Raw genomic sequence first — 21,888 nt, 5'->3', positions numbered from 1 at the left:
CAAAGTGGTGTCTGAATGCTGTGCAAATCCCCTCAGCCAGTGCGGGCTGTGCCGGGGAGCTGCCATCGCTTCTGACACAGCACCACACACCACCCTTCCTCTGCCCCAGCCGCTCTTTGCTTAGGGCTCTGCCTTTGTTTCGTAGAGTCAATAATGCAGATGTACAAGAATAAAGGTGAGGCCTGACCTTGCCACTTTGGAAAGACTGGGAGATTGTCTTTACCTTTCATAAGCACTAAGGTCTATTTGCTGCCTCTCTTGTTTTTTGGGTTTGGTGTTTGTTTTGGTTTTTTTATGGTAGCAGTTTTCAAAGTGCCTTTCACATGCACAGAAAAAATAATTTTTTAATAGACGAAATATCTGTTTTAAGAGATGAAATATCAGTGGTAAATATTGTGGAAATATCTTTCTTAAGCAATAAAAAAAAAAGGGCTCGTTGGTAAGCGCAGACATATTCTTACTTAGTGGAGGAGAATAAGGAAGAATAAGAAAGAATAATTCTTCCTCTTCCCTGCTGCTCCTTTTTCTACTCAAATGGCAGAGGGTGTGGCAAAAGTTAGATTTTGTACTACCCATGCAAAAGACCTCACTGCGTTTTATCCACATGGCAAGAGAGGCAGAAACAGTATCACTTAAAAAAAATAAATGCAATTTGAATGTGTGATCTCAGCCTGAGGTGATTGGGCTCTGTGCTTTTCATTAAGCAAAGAGGAATGTCTTTTTTTCTCTGTGTACCATCTCTGAGTGCCTGCAAAACTGGAAATTGAAGATGAGTTGAGTAAAAGAAGAATGGTTCTGAAGCTGAGAATTTATTGTTTGTTTATTTTTTAAGTTCTTTGTCTTTAGACAGACACACATAGCTCATGTAGCTGAAATTAATTGAGTCCCCACAATATTAGGAATGCCTGAAATAAAAATTATTCTTTAATCCCTCTGTATGCATCTGTTCAGTCTCTAAATGTAATTGGGTCATCTTTTCAAAATATTTTCTACAACTGGAAGGCTGAGAAGCAATTTTCTTCTCAAGCTAGAGTTTAGATGGTCATTCAGAAACAGTAACAACAACAAAACCATGTGATTCTTGGCATTGGAATATAAAATAGATTACCAATTGCTTTAGAATTATGTATTTAAAAAAGTAAGAAATGAGCAACTTCATATGTTCAAGCATACTTAGATTTTGAAGCCTATTTTAAAACCCTCATTTAAAATAACTGCAAAGTTCTTTTTTTATATTTGGTTGCTTTGGGATTATTTTTGTTTCTCTTTTTTTTTCCTTTTTTTTTTTTTTTTTTTTTTTTTTTTTTTTTTAACATTCTTTTATTTATGATGAGCCAGTCTTTAGTGAAGGACTAAACCAGGGATCTTAATTCCAGTAATAGGACTGCTTAGGAAGGGACAGCCTAATCATAATAAATTCAAGCACCTTTTACCTCTATAAAATCATCATGGGCAAAGTGTCTCCAAGCATGGAAGAATATTTATTTGTTGCATAGCCCTAAAGGAGGACATAATTTAACTTGTGGAAACACTGTTACCACTGATGAGAAATGGGGAGGAGAGAAACCTCTTGAGGGCTTTGAAAGATCCAAAGTAAAAACTGGATTTGGGTTGCTGATGAATAGCAAAACCATCCTTTTTATTGCAAACTAAGCATATTTCCTGCAGAATTCACCAAGCAGACCATAAGCATGAATGGTTTTCTCTCTCCCATATGACTGTAGAGGCTCTTGTGGGCTGAGATCTTTGCTACAGCATCCATGTGTGAAACACTCTCTACAGCCAGACTGCAGAGGACTTTGAGCACACGAGATCTTGCTCTTTCACAGCCTCTCTCATGCAGCACATCAGGAAGCACAGGACTTGCGTTCCAATGTCTGTGTAATTAGAGTCTCCCTATGGGTAAAATTTAGGTTAAAAGTGAGGAAATATCCTTCTTCACTGAGCAGCAGAAGGTTTCTAGTCAGGGCACACCTGTTCCTCTGTGCTGAAGAGCGCAGAATAAAACAGGAATTGTTGGTGCAGAGCAAGCATGTTGAGGGGAATCCAGGTTTTAAAGTGGTTTAAACTAAACAGGAACAAGTCTTACTCTGTTTGCATGGTTGTAATTAGGAAAAAACTGGCTGTGAAGACCACAGTGGTCCTCAGCTTGCAAATCAGATGTTTAGCTATGTTTCTTTAAGACTGAATGCTAAATGGGTATAAACTACTTGATATGCAATACCAGCCTGATTATTTCAGAACTGCATTCCTCTGAGTTTTTCTACTTTGTGATTTTTACTTCCACAGAAATAATGCACAGTTCTCTTAGTATACACCCCCAGAAGTTTACAGCCTTGCTGCTGCCCGTTTATGTTATGACATCTACATTCCTGGAATGATCAGTGCCTGTGCTGCTGAATTGACTGAAATACCCCAACATTCACTGAGTTTCTTTGCACCACTGAGAGGTAGCTCTTAATCCTGTGCTAAAAATAAAGTGCAGGAATTTGGTAAAGTTATGCTGGACAATAAAATAAGTTTGAATTTGCTTCATTGCATGAAGTGCCTCTTGCGAGCTCTTGTAGTGTTGTCACAAACTTTATGGCTATTTGCTGCTGTGCAGTTTCAGCTCTTGCAGAAATACACTTTGGTTTCTATTCTTGAGTTTTTTAAGGGTCAGCTGTCAAGCACTTCTGGTGTTTGACAAATGTTGTGTAGTTAAGGATATCAAAAGAAGATAATAAGTGATAAGAGGTAATCAAAAAATAAAAATGGAAATGCTCCTATTTTAAAATCTCCAATGCAAATAAGTAGAGGTGACCCTCCTGTAATTACCCCCTCTGTATGCATATCATTAGCCAGGGAGTTTAAAGTTTTTTGTTGAGATGTGTTTTCCAGTTATGGGCTATTTAGACCTGTAGGAAAGTCCAGAATAATCCGTTGGCATCAAAGGAAGAAAGTAATGCCTTCTAGGCAGTATTATTTTAGGACTGAGAGAATGCCTTTCTATTTTTGTTACAAAGCTATCACCTGTGGTGCACCTGAGGCCTGAAGGGGATCATCTTAACAGAGTTAAAAATGGTTGTTCTTTTATTAATAAAACACCATGTGTTATGTTTGTGCCTGTTTTTGCTGCTTTCACGGAGGCATCTCATTTAAAGTCATTAAGAACTCACTGATACGTTTATTCTCACCACAGTGTACTAATAACATTCAAAGGCATTAGTTTCTGGCTACTGTGCATTTGCAAAAAGTTGCAGTGCTAGGTCAACGTACATCCTACTTTTCTGTGATAAATGAGAAATATTAGCATATTAATAGATTTAAAATATTTCTAGTGTTAGATTTAAGCTATTTCCAGTGTCAGCTTTGTGTCTTACATTTCACTTTTTTCATGTTCCTACAGTTCTGAGATAGGTTCTAATTAGCTTATCATATGGATAACTTTACATTATTATTTTCAGTTTGGAACAATGATTAAATGTAGTTTGACCAACTTACAAAATAATGTAGTAAAAGATAATTCTCTAATATAACCAAGAGTCTCATACTCTCCTTTGCTGCCTCAGTAAGCACAAAGAATTAATAGAATCTCACAGTACACTGGTAGAAATTCAGAACAAAACAAAATTATGTGTAAGTCATGGACAAGCAAAATAATTTTCTGCCTGTTTGTAAAATGATCTCTTTTAATTTGGCCACTGGTATAACTAATAAGTTCCTAAAAATAATAAGCTTTGTATGGAAAATATCACTTTCTATAAAATATTCCAATTTATGCATGTTTTTCTGCCACCACAGCTTATTTGCATGAGATAGGTTCATCCATGTTTCCATGAAAACACTTGGTGATCCTCCTGCTGAATTTATTTATCAAGCATTGCATAAAAACTGGATGCCGTTTTCTGTTCAGCTATTACCACTGGGTTTTCACTGGTGGAAATTAGAAGATATAACTTTGGCCTTGGTGATGTGAATGGCTGTAAAGATTTGTTTAATTGGACCAGGATTTGACCCAAAGTATTCTGCTTATTATCTTATATTCATTTTCATGACAGCTATTTGTGATGTCACAAAGCAGAGACGTCATGGGTAAACCAGACATCTAGAGGAGGTACATTTCTAGGCCTCATAGACAATGACTTATTTTATATGACCTGCAGTAAGAGAAAATAAGTGGTGGAAAATCAGTGATGTTTAAAGATATTTCACACCTTACTGTCAGAAATAATTGATATTTTTATTGCATAATGGTGAGAATGAAAAGGAAGGTTAAAACTTCTTTCTGATATTTTGCATAGTTGGAATGACTGTCTACATTCACCACTTCCTATACTAAATTTTGAGCTGAACAAAGTACAGGACACTGAACAATGCAGGATCAAGGTTTCTCTTTTTATTTTGATTCCAAAAATGTTGTCCACTGTCACAGGAGAAGTGAACTTCATCAGACGTGACTTGACTTCACAACTGTGCAGGAGGTTATCCCTTGTAAAAGAGTAGACTTGTGAATGAAACCTTTGTCTTCAGCTTTCTTGTAATCCTGCAATACAGTTGAGCATATTAGCATATTACAGTTGGAATAATGTGCTGATTTTCTAAAGATGAAAAAAAAAATTAAGCCTTTTCCTCATTTTAGATTCCCAGTTCTGTACTTTCTTAGATTTCACACTACCTGCTTTGGTTTTAGCAACTCTGATTTCAGTCTGTCACCTTTTCTGGCTAAATATAAAAACTGATATGCTCCTCTCCTTGAAGGAGAATATTCAAGAAATGCAGTCCTGGTGAGAATGCAGTTTTGTAGCAGCAGGGATTCTTTTTTCCTGTCATTTTCTTAATTTGGTCTCTGTTTCAAATCTTTATCAGCACCTGTCCTTTTAAGGAAACAGATTAAAATGTCTTGGGGTAAATAGAGGATTGATTTGGTGTGAATCTACGGCTTCTGTGCTTTTACAATACGTGCAGTTATGAACAGGGATATCATATGCTTTAATGTCCTTATGGACTGCTTTGCTTACTTGCCTTTGTGCATGCTGATTTTAGTTCTCCTTTCACTATATTAGGCATAAATTAAATGTATATTCAAAAATATATATATATTTTTTTTAGAACAAGGAACGTGGTGTATGAAATGCTGCATAATGCAGTCAGGGCTGGAAAAGGCTTATCCATTACAAAACTGTGGAGACATAGAAGAAAATGCTGAAGATACTTGGGTTAATAAAATGATAACAATATTCTGAAATATTACAGAATATATTGCAGTAGCTCAAATATATTGATGACTGTCTGATTGGGTTAGAGATAAAAGCAGTAGACATGCATTTGCTCTGCCTGCTCTCATTTAATTTCATCATAGTGACTCACATAGGCATCAAGATTTATATGTGTCTGATAAGTAGTCAGGATACAGAGTGCTAATGATGGTTGTAATGCTTTCTAGAATTCTATTTCTTCTGACTTTGGTTGACATTGTGACTCTAAATACTGCAGATTCTGTAAATTACTAAGTGGGAGACAGAGCGGGGGATAACCCGCCTCAGAATTCACACCACATTCATCAATATTTAGTCATCTATAGGTTGATTTTTTAAAATTCCCCCCTTCCCCCCATGTCTGGACAGCAGAATGCATGGTGCTTCTCAGGGAATATTTATCAGATGAAGTGTGCATTTATTGAAATAATTTCAGAGAAAGTAAGTCATGAAACATGCTAAGGTCTTTTTGGTTTGGTTTGTTTGTTTGTTTTGTTGTTTTTTAATATGTTTATTGGGTTTTTTCTTTTTTTTCTTTTTTTTTTTTTTTTTTTTTTTTTTTTCTCTTTTTCTTTTTCAAGGAACTTATTTATCTTTCAATTCAGAGAAATTCTTTTTCATCAGTGATCAGTGCAGAATGGAAAGACTTGGCTGAGTCTTAGTGGTTCACATGGGACAACTGTCTCTAGCACAATCTGTTTCTGCTGATGGCCCTAGCACTGACATGACAGATGCTTGGAAAGCTGCTGTCCCTACTGCTGCTGTTGTTGACACCATTGCAAATTCTTAAAGGAAAGTTGCAAAGAGTCTTACTCCAGTTGAAAAAGAAGACCCACAATTAAAAACAAGGTTGTCTTTTGCAGCCTGATCCTGTGGCGTCTCTCTTGCCATCAAGTGCTTTTGGATGGTCTTAACTGTAGCTAGTGTGTTGAAGGTCTTCACCTCTTCAAATGACTATGGTGTTAATAGGAGAATTTGGAATATTGTGAGGTGTTTGCACGTCTCTTGCTGTCTTCATTTATATGACTTAGGTGTTTGCTGCTGTTGTAGCAGTGGTCCTTAGAGGAACTACTTTTCCAGGACATGAACAAAGAGAGGAGTGACAGTATTGCAGCTAGAAAAAACATGGGAAAAGATAGCTATGGGCAATTTCCACAGCTCTTTAATAAGAAGCAAGAGCAAGTATAGCAGAGAAAATCAATAAAAGCCCCTTGTCTACCTTCTTACCTCCACAGCCCTTTCCTGAAACCAGGAAGAAAAAAAGATGCAGGAATGAAGCATTTATCTTCAATGTGCCTGTCTGTTAGGTACATCCTATGGCTGACAGCAAGGCTCTTTTCCACTTTATCATTCCATGCTTGTTTTGGTGGAGAAGAGAGTCAGTTATTCTATTTAATTCTATCAGCTGTTAGAAAGTACTCCCTATTCTACTGATATTTTCCTTTGAGCAGTTTAAATTCTTCTGAAATGGCACAGATTTTACTGAAGGCTGTTGTTTTATGTATTAATGCTTACATGTTTCAGCCAGACTTAAGAAGAGGAATCAGTCGATTCTGGGGTGCTCTTTGTTATGTAATGGAAATATATCCCTTCTTTGCTCCTTATTTTACATTATTTATCCAGAGAAGATAGAAAAGTTGAGTTAGGTCTGGTAACAAAGTTATTGTGCGCCGATGTTGGGAATGGATCCCAAACACAGATTTTGACTTAGGACTCTTGTTACTGAGCATCCTTCTACATAATTTTCTTCTATGAAGAAGACTGCTTAGCCTGAAAAACTGGACGAATACCTATTGTAGGTAACAGAGAAGTAGGATGAAATCTCAAAATAAAAGCAAGTGTGGGTTTGTTCCACTTCTACTTTATACTTCTGCTTACAACAGAATATTTAGGGCCACAAACCCTAAATTTTCGGGCTGTACTATGCCTTATCATGACTAATGAAATTTGAAACAGAGCAGTGTAACCATCTTTCTGCAGCTCTTCATATGAAATCTAGTTTAATGGCTATTGCCATAAAGAGAAGTACAAAAATATACATTAGGCTTATAAGTATTTGAATAAAACCCAGTATTTTGCATGTTGCTCTATTGCAACCAACTGGAACTATGGCTAAAAAGTTACTAAACTTCTAATTTTAAACATTTTTAATGATGTGATATAAGGACATTGTGCATATATTGTTGTTGACTTGGTCACTTCAGAGTGAGGACCTGTGAAGATAGACCCAGTGAAAAAGTATCTTATGCTCTCTAATGAGGGAGTAGGAATTCAAAATTGACAGACAGGTTTGGTGTACTCAGTGTCAGGAATTCAAGCTGAAGAAGACAAGGCAATAAGATGTCAGCATGCCTAGAAGAATAGTATACATGTTCTCTGATATAAAAATGACAAGCTAGAAGAGCCAAGTTTTACCATGATGATGAGTTACCATGCTCATCTTCTTCTAGGCAGCATATCTGTTGCCTAGAGAAGCTGTGGATTTCCCATCCCTGGAAGTGTTCAACACCAGGCAGGGGTTGAGGATGGGAGTTCAGAATTAGATGATTTTTAAGGTCCCTTCCAACCCAAGCCATTTTGTAATACCATTATTCTTTTAAGAAATAGATACTTCAAGGGAATATTTTCCCAAGTTCATTAAAATGTAAAATAATTTTATTCAAAGAAATTGAGAACAAAGAAAATGACTGCAGCTCTAAAATGTTTTTGATGAAAAAAGAAAATTAAGGAGATAATGCAGATATATGGATTGCCAAATGTTATGTTATTTTATACAGAAAAATTTCCTTTACCCACTCCACTTACATATTTAAGCATGGCTACAGCCTAAAAATAAAGTAAACCTAAGCCCTACACAGTTAAGGTAACTCTACAGAAAATTAGGATCTAAAAGCAGCAGAAGTTTGCTTCACCTGTTTGACCTTGATGAGAACAGCAGTGCAGTGAATCTTTTAAGTTTAACAGAAGTGGTATAAAACTTGAGGAAGACATAAATTTTGCTGCATATGCAAAGAGCTGCATGTAAATGGGCTATATACCTGTCAGATCTTTAGGTGAACAATATAGACTGAGATAATACCACAAGTCAATCCCTTCCTCAAGTTTCATGTTATTTGATTTGATTTACTAGTAAAACCACATAAACCCCTCCTAATCATGAATTCGGGGTCTATCTGAGGTGTTGCTTTGTCGCCTGTTCTCTTCCGACTTTCTCATCTGAAAGAGCTGCTTGATGTGGAAACTACTCATCTACAAGTGTGACTTGGCATTTGTTGTCTTCATTTGTAAGGTTGTGATTTTTTAAAAATTATTTTTTTATTTTTTGGGGCTGTGTTGATTTGGTTTTTTTAAAGCAGCTCAGTGCACACAAACTCTTTTATTTCTACATAAAATTAAGTCTGCCAACCTGTTACAAATGCTACAAATAAAAAAGGTGTATTTTATTTCTATATGCCAGTGGACGTAAAAAAAAGGTGCTATGTGCTTACGTAGTGTCAGGAATAATTTATATTCATTTTTAGAATGATTACCATACGGTTGATTAGATTGTGGGCCTTGCTGCCAAAGGACATTGTAGAAACATAATCATGGAAAAGGTCAAGTATCTGTGTTTCTAAACTGTACAGCAGAAACCCTTAGTTCTGCAGACCAGTTACGGCTGACGGAGAATTTTATAGCAGCTTCACTGCAAACACAAAGCAGATGCTGTAAGTGAATTCAGTTAAAAAAAAGAAAGAAAGCAAGCAATCAGTACAGTAACCCTAGCAATACCTATTTTCACATTAAATTCCATTTCTTTTTCACAAGCTCCCATTATCAGACTGATGAAACAGGTTTTTTTGACTGCTAATCCACAATACGTGCTATGTTCAGGACTGAAGGAGGATGAGTGAAAATCCAGCACAAAGTATGGGCTGTTCGAAATCTCTAGTACTACTGGAAAAATATCAGTGCAGAGCACAGATTGGAGGATATATTGGCTTAAGTCCATCCAAAGGTTCCTGTTGGGAATGTTGCTCATTGAAACCCAGTTATTCTGCAGTGCTGATGTACATTTGGGTTCATTCTTGCAAATATGTCCAGTAAAGTCACTCTTGTATCAAATGTGTTTGCACACATAGCCAAAGCCTCTGCATTCCTTTTGCATCCTATAACTCCTTATTCTGAATGATGTTTTGTTTTCACAGAGTTCCCAGTAATTTTCACATGACTTAAATGCAGATTAGACTTTCAAGCCCTTATGGGCCTTAGAGGACACGGAAACCAAAAGGACATAAAAGTGCACAAAGGTGCTTTATTAATTCAAAATGAGAATAAATGGCTAGGCAAAGGGGTTGGCACACTTCTTAGTGCAGGAAGTAGCATGTTTATCAGGGGTTCCCAGATCCCTCAGAAAAGTCCATAATTATTAATTGTTGTAGCTTCATACATATATTGGCAAAAAGCCTAATAAATAGCTTCTGCATCTGCTCTTTCAGTGATGTCATAGATTAGTTTGTTCCAAGGAAAGAAGAAAGATGAGACATGGAAAGAAAAATAGAGGGTTTTAAAAATTTCGTAACAAACGTGTACTTGATAAAGTCTTTAATGGTGCAACTTTCTGCAGTCACTAATAACTGAGTATGTTTACTTGTCCTTTGGTTTCTCCAAACTGTTTGCTACTCGTACTATTCATCTATGGCTGCATGATAGGCCAGTAGAGAGGGTTGTGTCACTGAAATATGAATGACCATGAGGCATGCACATGTTTACACACTTGCTCATGAATTGAGATTCTTCAAACGTGTGTCCTATCTGTACTGCTGCTGTAATGCAGGAAATTTCCAGCTAGCGTTTGTATTCATATCAAATTAGTTTTCATCACCATCCACATAAATGTCATAATAGCCTAATACAGTCATAAACAACTTGACTGCATCAGTATTTTGTTTTGAATTTAGAGAACTAGTTATAGTACACGAGTTCTTTACTCAGAAGCTCAAATATGCCAGCCTCAGCTTGATATCTCATTCCTTGTAGGCATACATTACTCATTTTGTCTCAGTCGCCAAGATTTTGTGTGACAAGCTATAAAAATCTCTACAATGTTATGTGTATGGATCCAGGTGGATACAGCTATTATTAAAGAATTTTGGGCAATCCACTGTTCTAATTTCGCATCACTTCCCAGCCTCATTGGAGGTTAGATGAACCCTGTGCATATGAAAACAGGAGATATTTTATGAGGCTATGCAGCTGGGTGCCATTTGAGGATTACTGGTAATTTTTATGACTGGGTACTTTATGTTGGCATGCCAGGACAAGTAAGTGAGAGAAGGATTTATTTGAAGCTGTCGCCTGGAGAACTGTTCCACTGACCGTTTGCAGGAGGGTAGGATTGGGTTTGTAAACCATTTTGTTTGTCTGGTCTTGTTTGAGGTGGGGTATGGTATGCAGTATGTAGGTTGACAGATGTGATACAGGAGTCACAGAAGGCCCATATTCTTTTGGAACATTAGCTTCAGGACCTGGCCAGATAAGCTTTGGCAACTGGGAACTGAGTCCTGGGTCTCCATAGACTGTAGCAAGGACTGAGTTGCACATGACATGTGTAAGCACCAACTGAAATTTAGGTGTAAAATCTTGGGAGAAGTTGCATCCCAAATGTTTAATCTGTGGCCTGTTGTCAGCTGGGCAGTAGAGATCAAGAGATTAATTGGACAATTTATCTAAAAACATTCATAAGCTATCACGTTGCTGCAGTTTCTGTTGATATTTCCCTCCCTACTGCCCTTTTTTTCCTGCAGAAGCCCTCCGGGCAGACTCAGGATACCTGGGTCCCAGACTGACTTTGTGTTTAAATCCAGTGTCAGAGCTGGCCAACCTTTTTCCTTTGTGTAGCTTTCCTGTCACTGTCTCAGAGGAGACCCATTTGAGATCAGTGGGTCTGCTGGACTGGTGTGCTTGCTGGTGATAAGGAGGTGGGTTGTGTAATGGAAATGTGTCTGGCTGGGTGATTAGAAAAAGTTTGGAATGGGAGGAACTGAGAACCCCACATGAGGACTGCATGCCTGTTTTGTTTCCCACTGCTCAGCCCTATTCCCTGGTTTCTAGTGGACCTCCACAGCCACTCTACTCTCTGAATTTGTTCCATCTTTGTTTTTCTTATTAAATGAGCTTCAATTAAAGTTTACTTGTATCTTTTATCATTCAGAAAAAAACAGTATTTAAATATTTAATGCAGAAAATTGCAAGACTGAGGAAGAAGGAGAGCAGTACCAGGGAGCCAGTATGCTTTAGGGTAGCATAGCAGAAATAAAGATGGAAATGCATTAGAGGCCAGGGAGATACCAGAGAATGCTTTTTTATCAGTGACAGTATCTGCTGTCCCTTGGGCCATTGCCATGACTTTCATGCCTTTGTGGGATATGTTTTATTTCTTCCTTGGCAGTCCATGCTTTTTGAGAATGAGTGAATGAATAGAGCAGCCTAATTAAAAGCTCTAAATTCCACCTTACGTGGAAAACTGAGTTTTGCCATGGGCTGTGAGGGCATTTCCGTAGCATGGACAGTTTCTGTTGGGAGCGGCAGACATGTTAGGTGAAGATGAACTGGGCCTCCTTGCCTGGTATTGAACTTTATAAAATTTTGCTTATTCTCCCCACTAAATTGCATAAACCAGCCTTTATTTTCTTTTTCTGTTTTTTTTTTTTGTTTTGTTTTTTGTTTGTTTGTTTGTTTGTTTGTTTGTGACTATAACAACTTGCTTCCTTTTCTTTCAGTATCTTCCTCTTTTTCAAAGAATTCTGCAGTTTCTGGAGCACTGAGGAACCAACATTTATAAATTTGTCTTTCTAACAAACTTCACAGAGATATTTGAAGAATTGCTAGCAGAAAAAATCATTTGAGATACAAATTGCTCACAATTAGAATGCTGAGTCACCTCTGTGTCTATTAGATATTTTAAGTAGTGATTTGTCAATCAAAGCCAACAATTAAAGCTTGTCTAAATAAAGAATTCATGTCTTCCCCTCATGATGGTGTCACTATCAAGGAGAATGGAACAACAGGAATGAGCTGTAGAGCAAAACAGTTTGTCCTGAGGACTTGATGTTCACACTAAATAAATTTCAGAAAGGTGTTATTTGTGGTAGGTCTAGTCTGATCCAATTGTAGTTGGAGCACATAAGTTTCACTCTTGGAGCACCTTTCTGGTTATTTTCCTCTGAAAACAAACCTGTTCACTTGCTGTAAGATTATGTGATGGGAACCAAAACACAAGTAAGCATGGGTGACTGGGAAATCCCTTCAAAAGTGCATTCTGCATCCAAACAAAAATGTGAATGTGGATGCATTAGTGTTATATTGGCATTCTTTCTATTCCTTTTCAGTTTTCAGTTAAAAAAACTTGAATCCCAGGACACAAATAAAAAATTTCAAGAACAAAACTCCAAAAATAGAAAATTTATGTTTCCACACCCTTAAAAGTTTTGTAAATGTTTTGGAATATTGGTATCCTTGAAAATATGCCTGACAGCTGGGCAGATGCAATGGAGATTGTTCATGTGTCTATACTGCAGTCTTTGCTATGAAATACCAGTAGTCTCAGTGGACCTTTGATCTTCCTTGTTTGCCTTGTCTTTACTGCAGGATTCGGGTCATCCATTGTCCAAGACACCTATTACTTCAGTGTGTTTGGTTCAAGCCCTTGGGGTTGTAATTACTCAGCTGACTAATGCCAGTAAGTTTTTGGGAATTTGCAGAGAACTATGATTGCACTGCTCCAGAGAACCTGGGCCTTGCATGTGCACAGAGCTGTTCTCTTAGGGGTTTTAAAGGATTAGATGTAATAGCAGTGTACACTGAAACAGAAAGTGTGATAATCTTAGTTAACTTGCTTACATGGCAGAAGCAGCTTGGAAGTGCACAGCATTTTCAGTTGAAAAATATTTTGTCTGGTTAGATAAATATCCTCGTCTTCTTTGACAAAAATAAAGTTCATGTTTTGAGATTGCATCGTGCTGGTTCCATAAAGCTTCCTTGGGTATCTAGCTCCTTTGTTTTGCAGTGGTGTTTAATCACTTGCAGTATCATACACTCTTCAACCATGCACATTATCCCTTAATTATATAAGACTAAGCCCCTCTTGACTGTAAGACATGTTGTTTGTTCAAACGCACTTACAAATCCATTTTCTTATCAGTTCTTTGCTGAACATTTACACAACGGGGTACTGTTTAAATATGAAAATAAACCTTTTATAAAAAAATTGTTTGACCCACCCACCTGGCCTCCATCTGTGATTGTTCTGTCTCTGCAATCTGTTGTCTGCTTTTCCTCAGCGTGTTCTTTATCTTTCTGGATGGCTGCTATCTTTGAGTGACTTTATTGCCCCTCCCTATTTTCTCTGTGCTTAGTAGAAAGTGACATTTTCAAATCATAAGGATCAGCCAGGCAGATTTGATACGCTCTCTGCTATAAGACACACTTCTGTTCAGAGTATGCAATTAGTAAAGACAACTTCATTTCACAGTATCACAACTCATGCTGTACTATTTGGAATTAAAGCACTGTGTGAATCCAAGGAGTTTTATCATAAAAACTGGTGCAGATAAATCTGTCAGAATTAGCAATGTTTTTTCTTACCACATGCTTACTGAAACCCAGAAGTTTCTACATATTTTGTTCCTATTCAGTTTCATGTCAGTGAAGTACTATAGTAATGCTTTTCCTTTTTTCTTTATTTTTTTTTTCATTAAAGGGAGTTGTGTGTTTGTAGTCTCTTAATAAACTGACACTCTAATCTTTAGATAAAGAGGTTAAATCCATTTTTATTTTAAAGGATTATAGATAAATTTTTACAAAGGCAGTTAAATTTCCAGTCCATGCACTGGTAAATTTTTTATTGTCTTCTGTGAACCTGGAAGGGAATCCTTTCTTAAACAAATTAGAGTGTATTTTTTGTTTCCTTTCTGGCAGTATTTCTGTTTTTTCCCATTCTAAGCCAAATGTAACTGTGGAGAACAGTTGTTTTTTTGCATTAAAGTTCCTTCAAAAGCACCACAATGGATTCAAAGGCATGAGCATATTTTTTTCTGAGTAAGTAGGACAATCAGCATTAAATGTAGAAATATCTGAGACCAGGATATGCAAGTAAAGTTATTTTTAGATTCTATAGCACTGTTGTGCTGAAGTGGAGTAATTTCTCTCTTGTGGGTTCTTAGAAGTTGGTCTTTTGTTTGGATGGATTTGCCTGCTGTATAATGATGGCCTTCAGGAATGTGTTACAGAAACCTGTGAAAAACTTTTTCTGGATTGAGGCCTGGAATGGTAATAGTAGGTCATTGTCCAAAGGGAACAAAAATGTGTTATTAAGTTATTTTAACTTCATTTCTATTGGAAAGCTTATAGAGATGCCTGCTTCTATTCTATTTCACAAGAAAGCCCTCCAGATTTATTTCTTGCCAGCCAATTATTAAGCACCATTACAGTTAAATTAAATTAAACACCCACTACAAGTTGCCTGTCTCAAAGCTTCAGGAAAAAAACAGAACAGATCCATTTGCATCACTTGCTTTATCCTTGAACTCTGAGATCTGAAACTCCCCAAAAAGACCTTCATTATTTCACAAGGCCCAAAATGATTCCATGAAAAGATTTTAGATTATCTGAGTCTTTCATAGGAAACTCTTCCATTTTATTTGTATTTGGAGAGCTGTAGGACAGGATTTTTGGGGTTTTTGGAGGGAATCGTCTGTGTGAAGAGAGAGTCTGGCATAAAAATAGACAGAATGATTAAACTTAGTGATGTTCTCTCCACAGAAGTACAAGAAACTACTCAGGTTATATTTTTACTAACTGTATATTTTATTAATGCGTTGATTAAACATTGTTGCTGAAAGGTGTGTTTCTACTCCTTTTCCACTTTCCACTCCATTTTGCAGCCCTCTGCCCCTGTGTTAGTGCCTTCACAGACACTTAATGGTTGTAGAGTAAACTGGATTGAGGAGCCAAAAGAAGAGCACAAAAGTTAGTTTTACAGTAGTATGTCACTTTAGTGACATGTGAATTATCTTTCCCATTTAATAAATTTTGGTGTTTTGCAGAAGTAGGTTGCTGTTGGGGAGCTCCTTTGTCAGCATAGGTGTGTCTACATTGTATTCTGGACATCAGCCTTGAGCATTTGAGCAAAACAGACTGTCTGAGTGTTCAGGCTTTCAGAGGCAAGTGTTAGGTGAACTTCATGGTGTCCTGGGAGGCAAGACTTGGCCTAGTATCCTCCAGATGGCTTGAGCCAACACTGTCCAACACAACACCCATACCTGTCCATGGATGGGGTCAGGCATGCAGGTCAAGGTCTGGATTCTCCTGGAAGGTTGCAGAGGGGCATATCCAGTCTGTATACAGCCTGAGAAATACCTACGTGCAGGCATCTGCAGCTCCTGGGGCAGCATAAGCCATCTGTGCCCTGCAGCCGCTGGACTTGTCTATTGAGGAGCAACTCAGAAGGATGAAAGGCACGTTGCAAACCTTAAAACTGTGCACTTAGATCTCCTTGAGTGGTAGACCAAAAGTTACCCCTCTTTCTGTTGTCCCTTTGATGGTAATTTAGAAGCAGCTCTTTCAGAAAAGCTATCATCACGTTTTCCCTTCACCAGTTCATGTTTCTTCTGGAAGTTTCTCAGTGCTGCTCCCAGGAAAGGAGAATTGGTGTAGCCAGGGAGTGAGAGATTTTTTGTAAACTTTTTTTATAAGGTTTGGTGAAGGAACACAGTGATTCTCTGATTAGAAGCTTCTGACAGCCGTACTGGCAAGACTATGGATGTTCATTTGGCAAGGGAAATGAGAGCCTTCGGGGGGCTTACTAGGCATTAGAGATGCTCATGTCAGGGGACGTGTTCACTGCTCTGTATAAAAGGTTGTCATATCGTAGTTGTGTTGGAGTGGTGCTGTGTAATAAGGTTGCTATTTAGAGTGTGACCGTCGCTCTTTGTTTGTTTGATTTGAGGTAATGAGGCTAAAAGACTCTAAAATAATGGAGTTGCTTAAAAAAATCAATAAGAGAATGAAAAAACCCCGAGTTCTACCTAGTACTGAGTACTTTTGGATTCCACTGTACATTTTTACCTTTAATATCCTAGAATCATATAATTATTTAGGTTGAAAAGGATCCTTGATCATCAGCTTTAACCGGTACCCCAGCACGACAAATCTACCACTTAACAGTGTCCCTAAGTGCCACATCTACACGTCTTTTAAATACCTCTGGGGATGATGACTCAACCACTTCCCTGGGCAGCCTGTTCCAAAGCTTGCAGCCTTTTCAGTGAAGAAATTTTTTCCTACAGCTGAATTAACCTCTTCTAGCACACCTTGAGGCCATTTCCTCTTGTCCTGTTGACTGTTATTTAGGAGAAGAGGTTGATCCCCACCTCCTTATAACCTCCTTTTAGGCGGTTGTAGAGAGTGATAAGGTCCCTGAACCTCCCTTTCTCCAGGGTAAACAACTGCAGTTCCCTCAGCTGCTTCTTATAAGACTTGTGCACCAGACCCTTCACCAGGTCTGTTGCTTTTGTCTGGACCTGGTGCTTCAGCACCTCAGTGTTCTTTGTGTAATGAGAGACCCACTGTTGAACACAGTATTAGAGGTTAAAGATTGTTTTGTTAAATCCAAAGGCCTTTGCTACATTGAAAAGTCAGGTGACAAGACCCAGAAGACCATGGCTTGTTGGCTTGAAATTCAAAGATTTGTTTTCAAATGGTTTTAAAATTGTTTTCCAAATGATTTGTCAGTGATCAGTTTTTACTGTATTTTTATTTAGAAAACAAGCAAACCCAAATTATGTGCTCCTCCTCCTTCCAAATTCTATTATTTTCATTACTGTTTTGATGTCTTTCATTCTCTTTACAAAACATCAGGAAACCTTACCTAGGGCACACTGGCAATGCCAAAGCCCAAGTGTGCATTAGATACCTCAAAATGTTAATTTGTGTATGGCCAGACAAGGCATGGCTGTACAGAACCTGTGTGAAATCAGAGGAGTTTAGTCACAGAATCGCTGCTGTCAAAAGTCCCTGATGAACTTTGTGAGTTATTATTTAAGTGGCGATATTGCGTACAGTTCATTGTTTGAGCTATGCTCCTTGAGTAGGGAAGCAAAAAAGTTAAAGAAAAATCTCATGAAAACAATCTATTTTATTAATTTCATCACCTCTGGCTTGGGGTGGGTTTTTTTGTTTGTTTGTTTGTTTTTGGTTGGTTGGTTTTTAATTTTCTTACAGCTGTTAGAGTTTAATTTTATATGAGAAAAAAACCCAACCAAACCAAACAAAAAACCCAAAAAAACCCAAAAACAAACCAACCAACCAACCCCACAAAAAAAACACAAAAACAAAAACAAAACCAAAAAAAAACCCTAAAAAAAACCCCACAAAAAAAAAAAAAAAAAAAAAAAAAAAAAAAAAAAAAAAAAAAAAAAAAAAAAAAAACCACCACCACAAAAAAACCCCAACCAAACAAAAAATCATTACAGGAATGTGACAAATTTAGCATGAATTTTTCATATATCTGTATAGAAAAAAAAAGCACCATTTAAATCCAAGTTTTCACAGCCCATTTCTTTTTGTTGCAGCAGTTCTTTGTTGTCTGCTGATGCATCCAGGGGTGTATTATTCTGCTCAGTTGGATAGTCATACAAATTTCCCATCAGACCATCATAACTTTTACAACATACGTTGGTTTGTAGTTTTAGATTTGCTGAATTTTTAGTCACCATAGTTGTAACAGGTTCTTTTTTTAGTAAAAATTTCAAAATGTTTATAACTGAATATTACCATTTTAGTAAAAGAGGAAGGAACAATAACCAAAACCTGCAGATGAAGAAACTCTAAACAAATCAAGTAAATTTCTTCATTAATTTTCTGACTGGTTGAGAACTTTCCGGAGAAGACAGATAAAATTTCCACTGCTTACAATACTTCGGGCATGTATTCATTTTTTATTTTTTTTTTTTTATGGAAGTATACCACATCCTGCAAAGTGTGGAGCATTTGCTCCCAAACTGGCTAATGAGTTGAACTGTCACTCAACTCTGAGCAGAAGCTACTCAAGCACCTTGCAAACCTAATCTTGAGGGAAGGGCATGGTTGAACAAAAGGGCAGAAATAGGAAAAGAATGAACTGGAAAACCAGAAGATCTCTTCTCCTTTAATTTTCTAACTCATCTTTCAGTTTTGAGCTCTGTAAGAGAGTAACAGGGTTACATACCTTTGCATTTTTAGTGTCTTCCTATCTCTCATGTGTTAATTTTGCCCAGTTTTCCTGGTGGCTTTCTATTTGTCATTTCCAACAATACTAATGAGAGGCGCTTGCCTTATCCTTGTAAACTGAAAATTTAGAGAAACATTATGTCATAGCCTCAATGCACAACTTTTAACTCACCCAGTTAATTAATTCTCCTCAGAATATGCTAGCGTGTCTTTAATTGCCATTTAGATGTAGTCTTTTATGTACTGATTTGGAATGATGAGATTCAAAGTAATTTTGCTGTTACAGTACAGTGACATTGGGTATTCTCTAATTTGTAGGATATGTTCTTCAATCTGATTACCTTGTCCTTGTCTATAAATTAGCCAGGAAAACAGCAGAGTACTATTTGGTGTGCTTATGTTTTTTTGCAGCTAGATAACTTTAAAAGATACATATGCTGTAATGCTTACTTTCGGGGCTTTGTTTTGTTTGATTTTGGGGTTTTTTTAAGCAGATCTGTAGAGATGCTTTCACTTCATTCAGAGCAAGTTACTATTACCTAGCATTCTCTTTCTGGATCGCTGAGTGACCAGACGTATGTGAACATCTCTCAAAAGACATTAGCAGGATTTTGGAAAACAAGGGCATATTAGGCTTGGAAAATGAATATGAGGTCTGAGAGATTCCTGACAGGCAACAGCAAACATTCAGTGAAGGATGGTATGCAGCCATGGGACAAGCCTATTTAGAAATGTCATTCACACTATAGCTTAGGCACCATTAAAAGTCCTGAGTTTACTCTGACTAAAACATACAACATAGTTCCTTAGTTGAAACTTGAATAATCTTTAGATGTTATTGCAGTTTAAAAATCAAGCTAAAATAAACTTCTTTTTCAGTTAGACATTTAGCATTGCATAGTAGTTACACAAAATACTGCAGTCTAAGCTTCTTATAAAACAATATATATTAGGTGCCAGAGAAGGCATAACAGATGCCATCTCTCACTATAAAAGTAATTTACAGTTTCCAACATAGCCATGACTGGAACATACACAAATTATTGGAAAAGGGGATCAGAGGTTATACAGTCTCTTTTTGTTAGTAGATTTCTTATGTCTAATATTTCACATTGAAATCTGCAGTTGGGAATTGTTTTATAATGGTCTGCTTTCAGTTTATCTAGACTTTTCAGAGATTTCAGCCAGAAAGTGCCTTTGGCTGATGTGATCTACCAGCCAAGTATCTCATAAGAGAACAGTATTCCCCAAATATTTTAAAAATTATATTTTCTGACACTGTGAAAGGTTAAACTTTTTGCATTTCTAGTGTCTCCCATGCCAAATTGTCATGTGTTTGTAGCAGGTTAATACAGAAGGGGGTGGACAAATCTTGCTATAATCACTACCCCATGTTGCTTTTATCCTGGTCTGCTGCTCATTTTGGTTGTGAAAAACCCTAATATATCAGTGACAGGAGGTCTGGATTTGTGGCTGACTGTTATAATTACTCCCACTGAGGCACTGTCAATAGGATTAAAATAAAGATTCTAGACCTGTCCATCGTAGATGAGGTCAGCAACACTAGCAGTGGGAGTACTGTTTCTGCAAGCTGTGCTTTTAGTCCTGAGTTATGGAACCATGGACATTAATATGAAGCAAATATTTGAAAGCTTCAGTGGAGAAAGACCAGCTCTTTTTTCCTGCATTAGCTAAAATATCCATCTGTAATAAATAATCTAACAGCATCCATCTATGTCCTGGCCATACATATATGTATGTTAATTTTCAAATGTATCTGAGCCCCAGAGAGTTTCAATTACAGAACAATCCATTTTGCATTTTATAATTAATAAAGTCTTTGCAGCTGCATAACTTCATCCAGGAAACATCTGCATGCACTCTTTGTGTATACATAATTTCTGTGAAAAGAGGGTTAGCTGAATTCTCTTTAATTTTCTCAGACTTGGAGAAGGTAGAAAGGTAGGGAGTTGATTAAGATAATGGAAAACAAATCACAAGAATGGTGAGTTATGCCCACACAGATAGAAAACAAATTCTACTCACTGCTTGGAGGAAAAAATACAATGTGTAGGATCACTTATAATATAGTCAACTTATTCTAGTGAAGAGAGAAAGTAACCCAGGGGAAAACCTGAGCCTTTCCAAGATGGCCAGTCAATTTGCCATGGTTTTCAGTGGGACCAGCCTGATACCCCAGTTTCATAGGTAATACTGATGTTGTTGAAACTCTGTGATTACTCCTTTATGATCCTTTGACACTGGCTCTGGAAAAGTGTTGTTTTTTAAACATTAGTTTCATCTTAGTGTGCATAAAACTGTCACGCCACTAAGGCTTACTAGTGATGGCAAACTCAGGGAATGGTGCACAAACCAGAGTAAGCAGATGAGCTCTCGCTCTGCTAGCACAGTATGTCATCTTTATTCTTATCCTCTTACACCAGACTACTTTTTATAATGGGATCAAGCAGTAATTAGTGCATTCACCTCTTTAATTATTTTCATATAAACTCAAAAGTAATTATCAAAAGCCATGTTCAATCAAGTGTCTAACATGCTGAAACAATCGTGTGGCCTTTCAGTCTTAAGCTGATATGCCACCTGGAAGCCTTGCACTTCAAAAAATGGAGATTTTTTTTTTAATTGTTTATTGTAGTAGCGAATCATTTTCTTGATTAATGTGTCAGTGCCCTATAGCTGTTTATTCTTTCTCCTTTGCTTGTCTAAACATCAGTTGTTACATATGTCACTCACAGCTCTCACCGTATTTCTGCCATTGCTCCCAGTTTAAGTTCCCTAACTGTCCTAGACATGAAATGAAATAGTGTTTACAGTGCTGCATAAAACGAATAGTACTTAACACATCCTTGTTCTACTTTCTCCTGTCCCACAAGTAGGACTTCAGACTGCGGTTGGTTGCCCTCTACCTCTGCCTTAATTCCCTTCTCCAGAGGTCCTGGAGCCTGTTTTTTTATAAATATGAAAAGAAACATACACATTATTTGGTCTCTAGCAGGCCACTAAAGCATGTGATGAGCTCAGAGGAGAGAAGCTGCTATTTTTCTCCATTAGGTGCAGTCAGCAGCTTGTGCCACAGATGTGGCATCAGAGTTCTTGTTAGTGTATGTTAATTCCTCAGTATTTACTTTTTGGCTTTGTGAAATTCCAGTCTTTACAATATCTGTGTAGCCCCTTAAGGGATACAAAACACACTGGTAAGAAGTGTCTGTGAATGCTCTGACTGCAGTGGCACATGCTAAATGTGTTTGCAGGTGGGCACTGATGCTGCAGCCATGCCCAGCTGGGTGCCAGACCCTACTGTCACCATACATCCTTCTTACAGCCGAGTGCTACTGCGTGTACCAGAAGAGAGCAACTAAGTCCAAGCCCAGAAAGACTGCTG

At 37.4% G+C, this 21,888-nt stretch overlaps 1 protein-coding gene across 1 annotated transcript in view; it reads left to right on the top strand.

The window, feature by feature from the left end:
• EPHA7 (EPH receptor A7) overlaps positions 1–21,888 on the top strand; it is a 149,453-nt gene that overhangs the window by 28,759 nt on the left and 98,806 nt on the right. The gene's annotated exons all lie outside the window — the stretch shown is intronic.

Source organism: Sylvia atricapilla, chromosome 3 (assembly GCF_009819655.1).
Source record: "Sylvia atricapilla isolate bSylAtr1 chromosome 3, bSylAtr1.pri, whole genome shotgun sequence".
Taxonomy (NCBI): Eukaryota; Metazoa; Chordata; class Aves; order Passeriformes; family Sylviidae; genus Sylvia; species Sylvia atricapilla.
The sequence above is the reverse complement of the archived record's forward strand: the minus strand, read 5'-3'. Positions and strand labels throughout refer to the sequence as shown.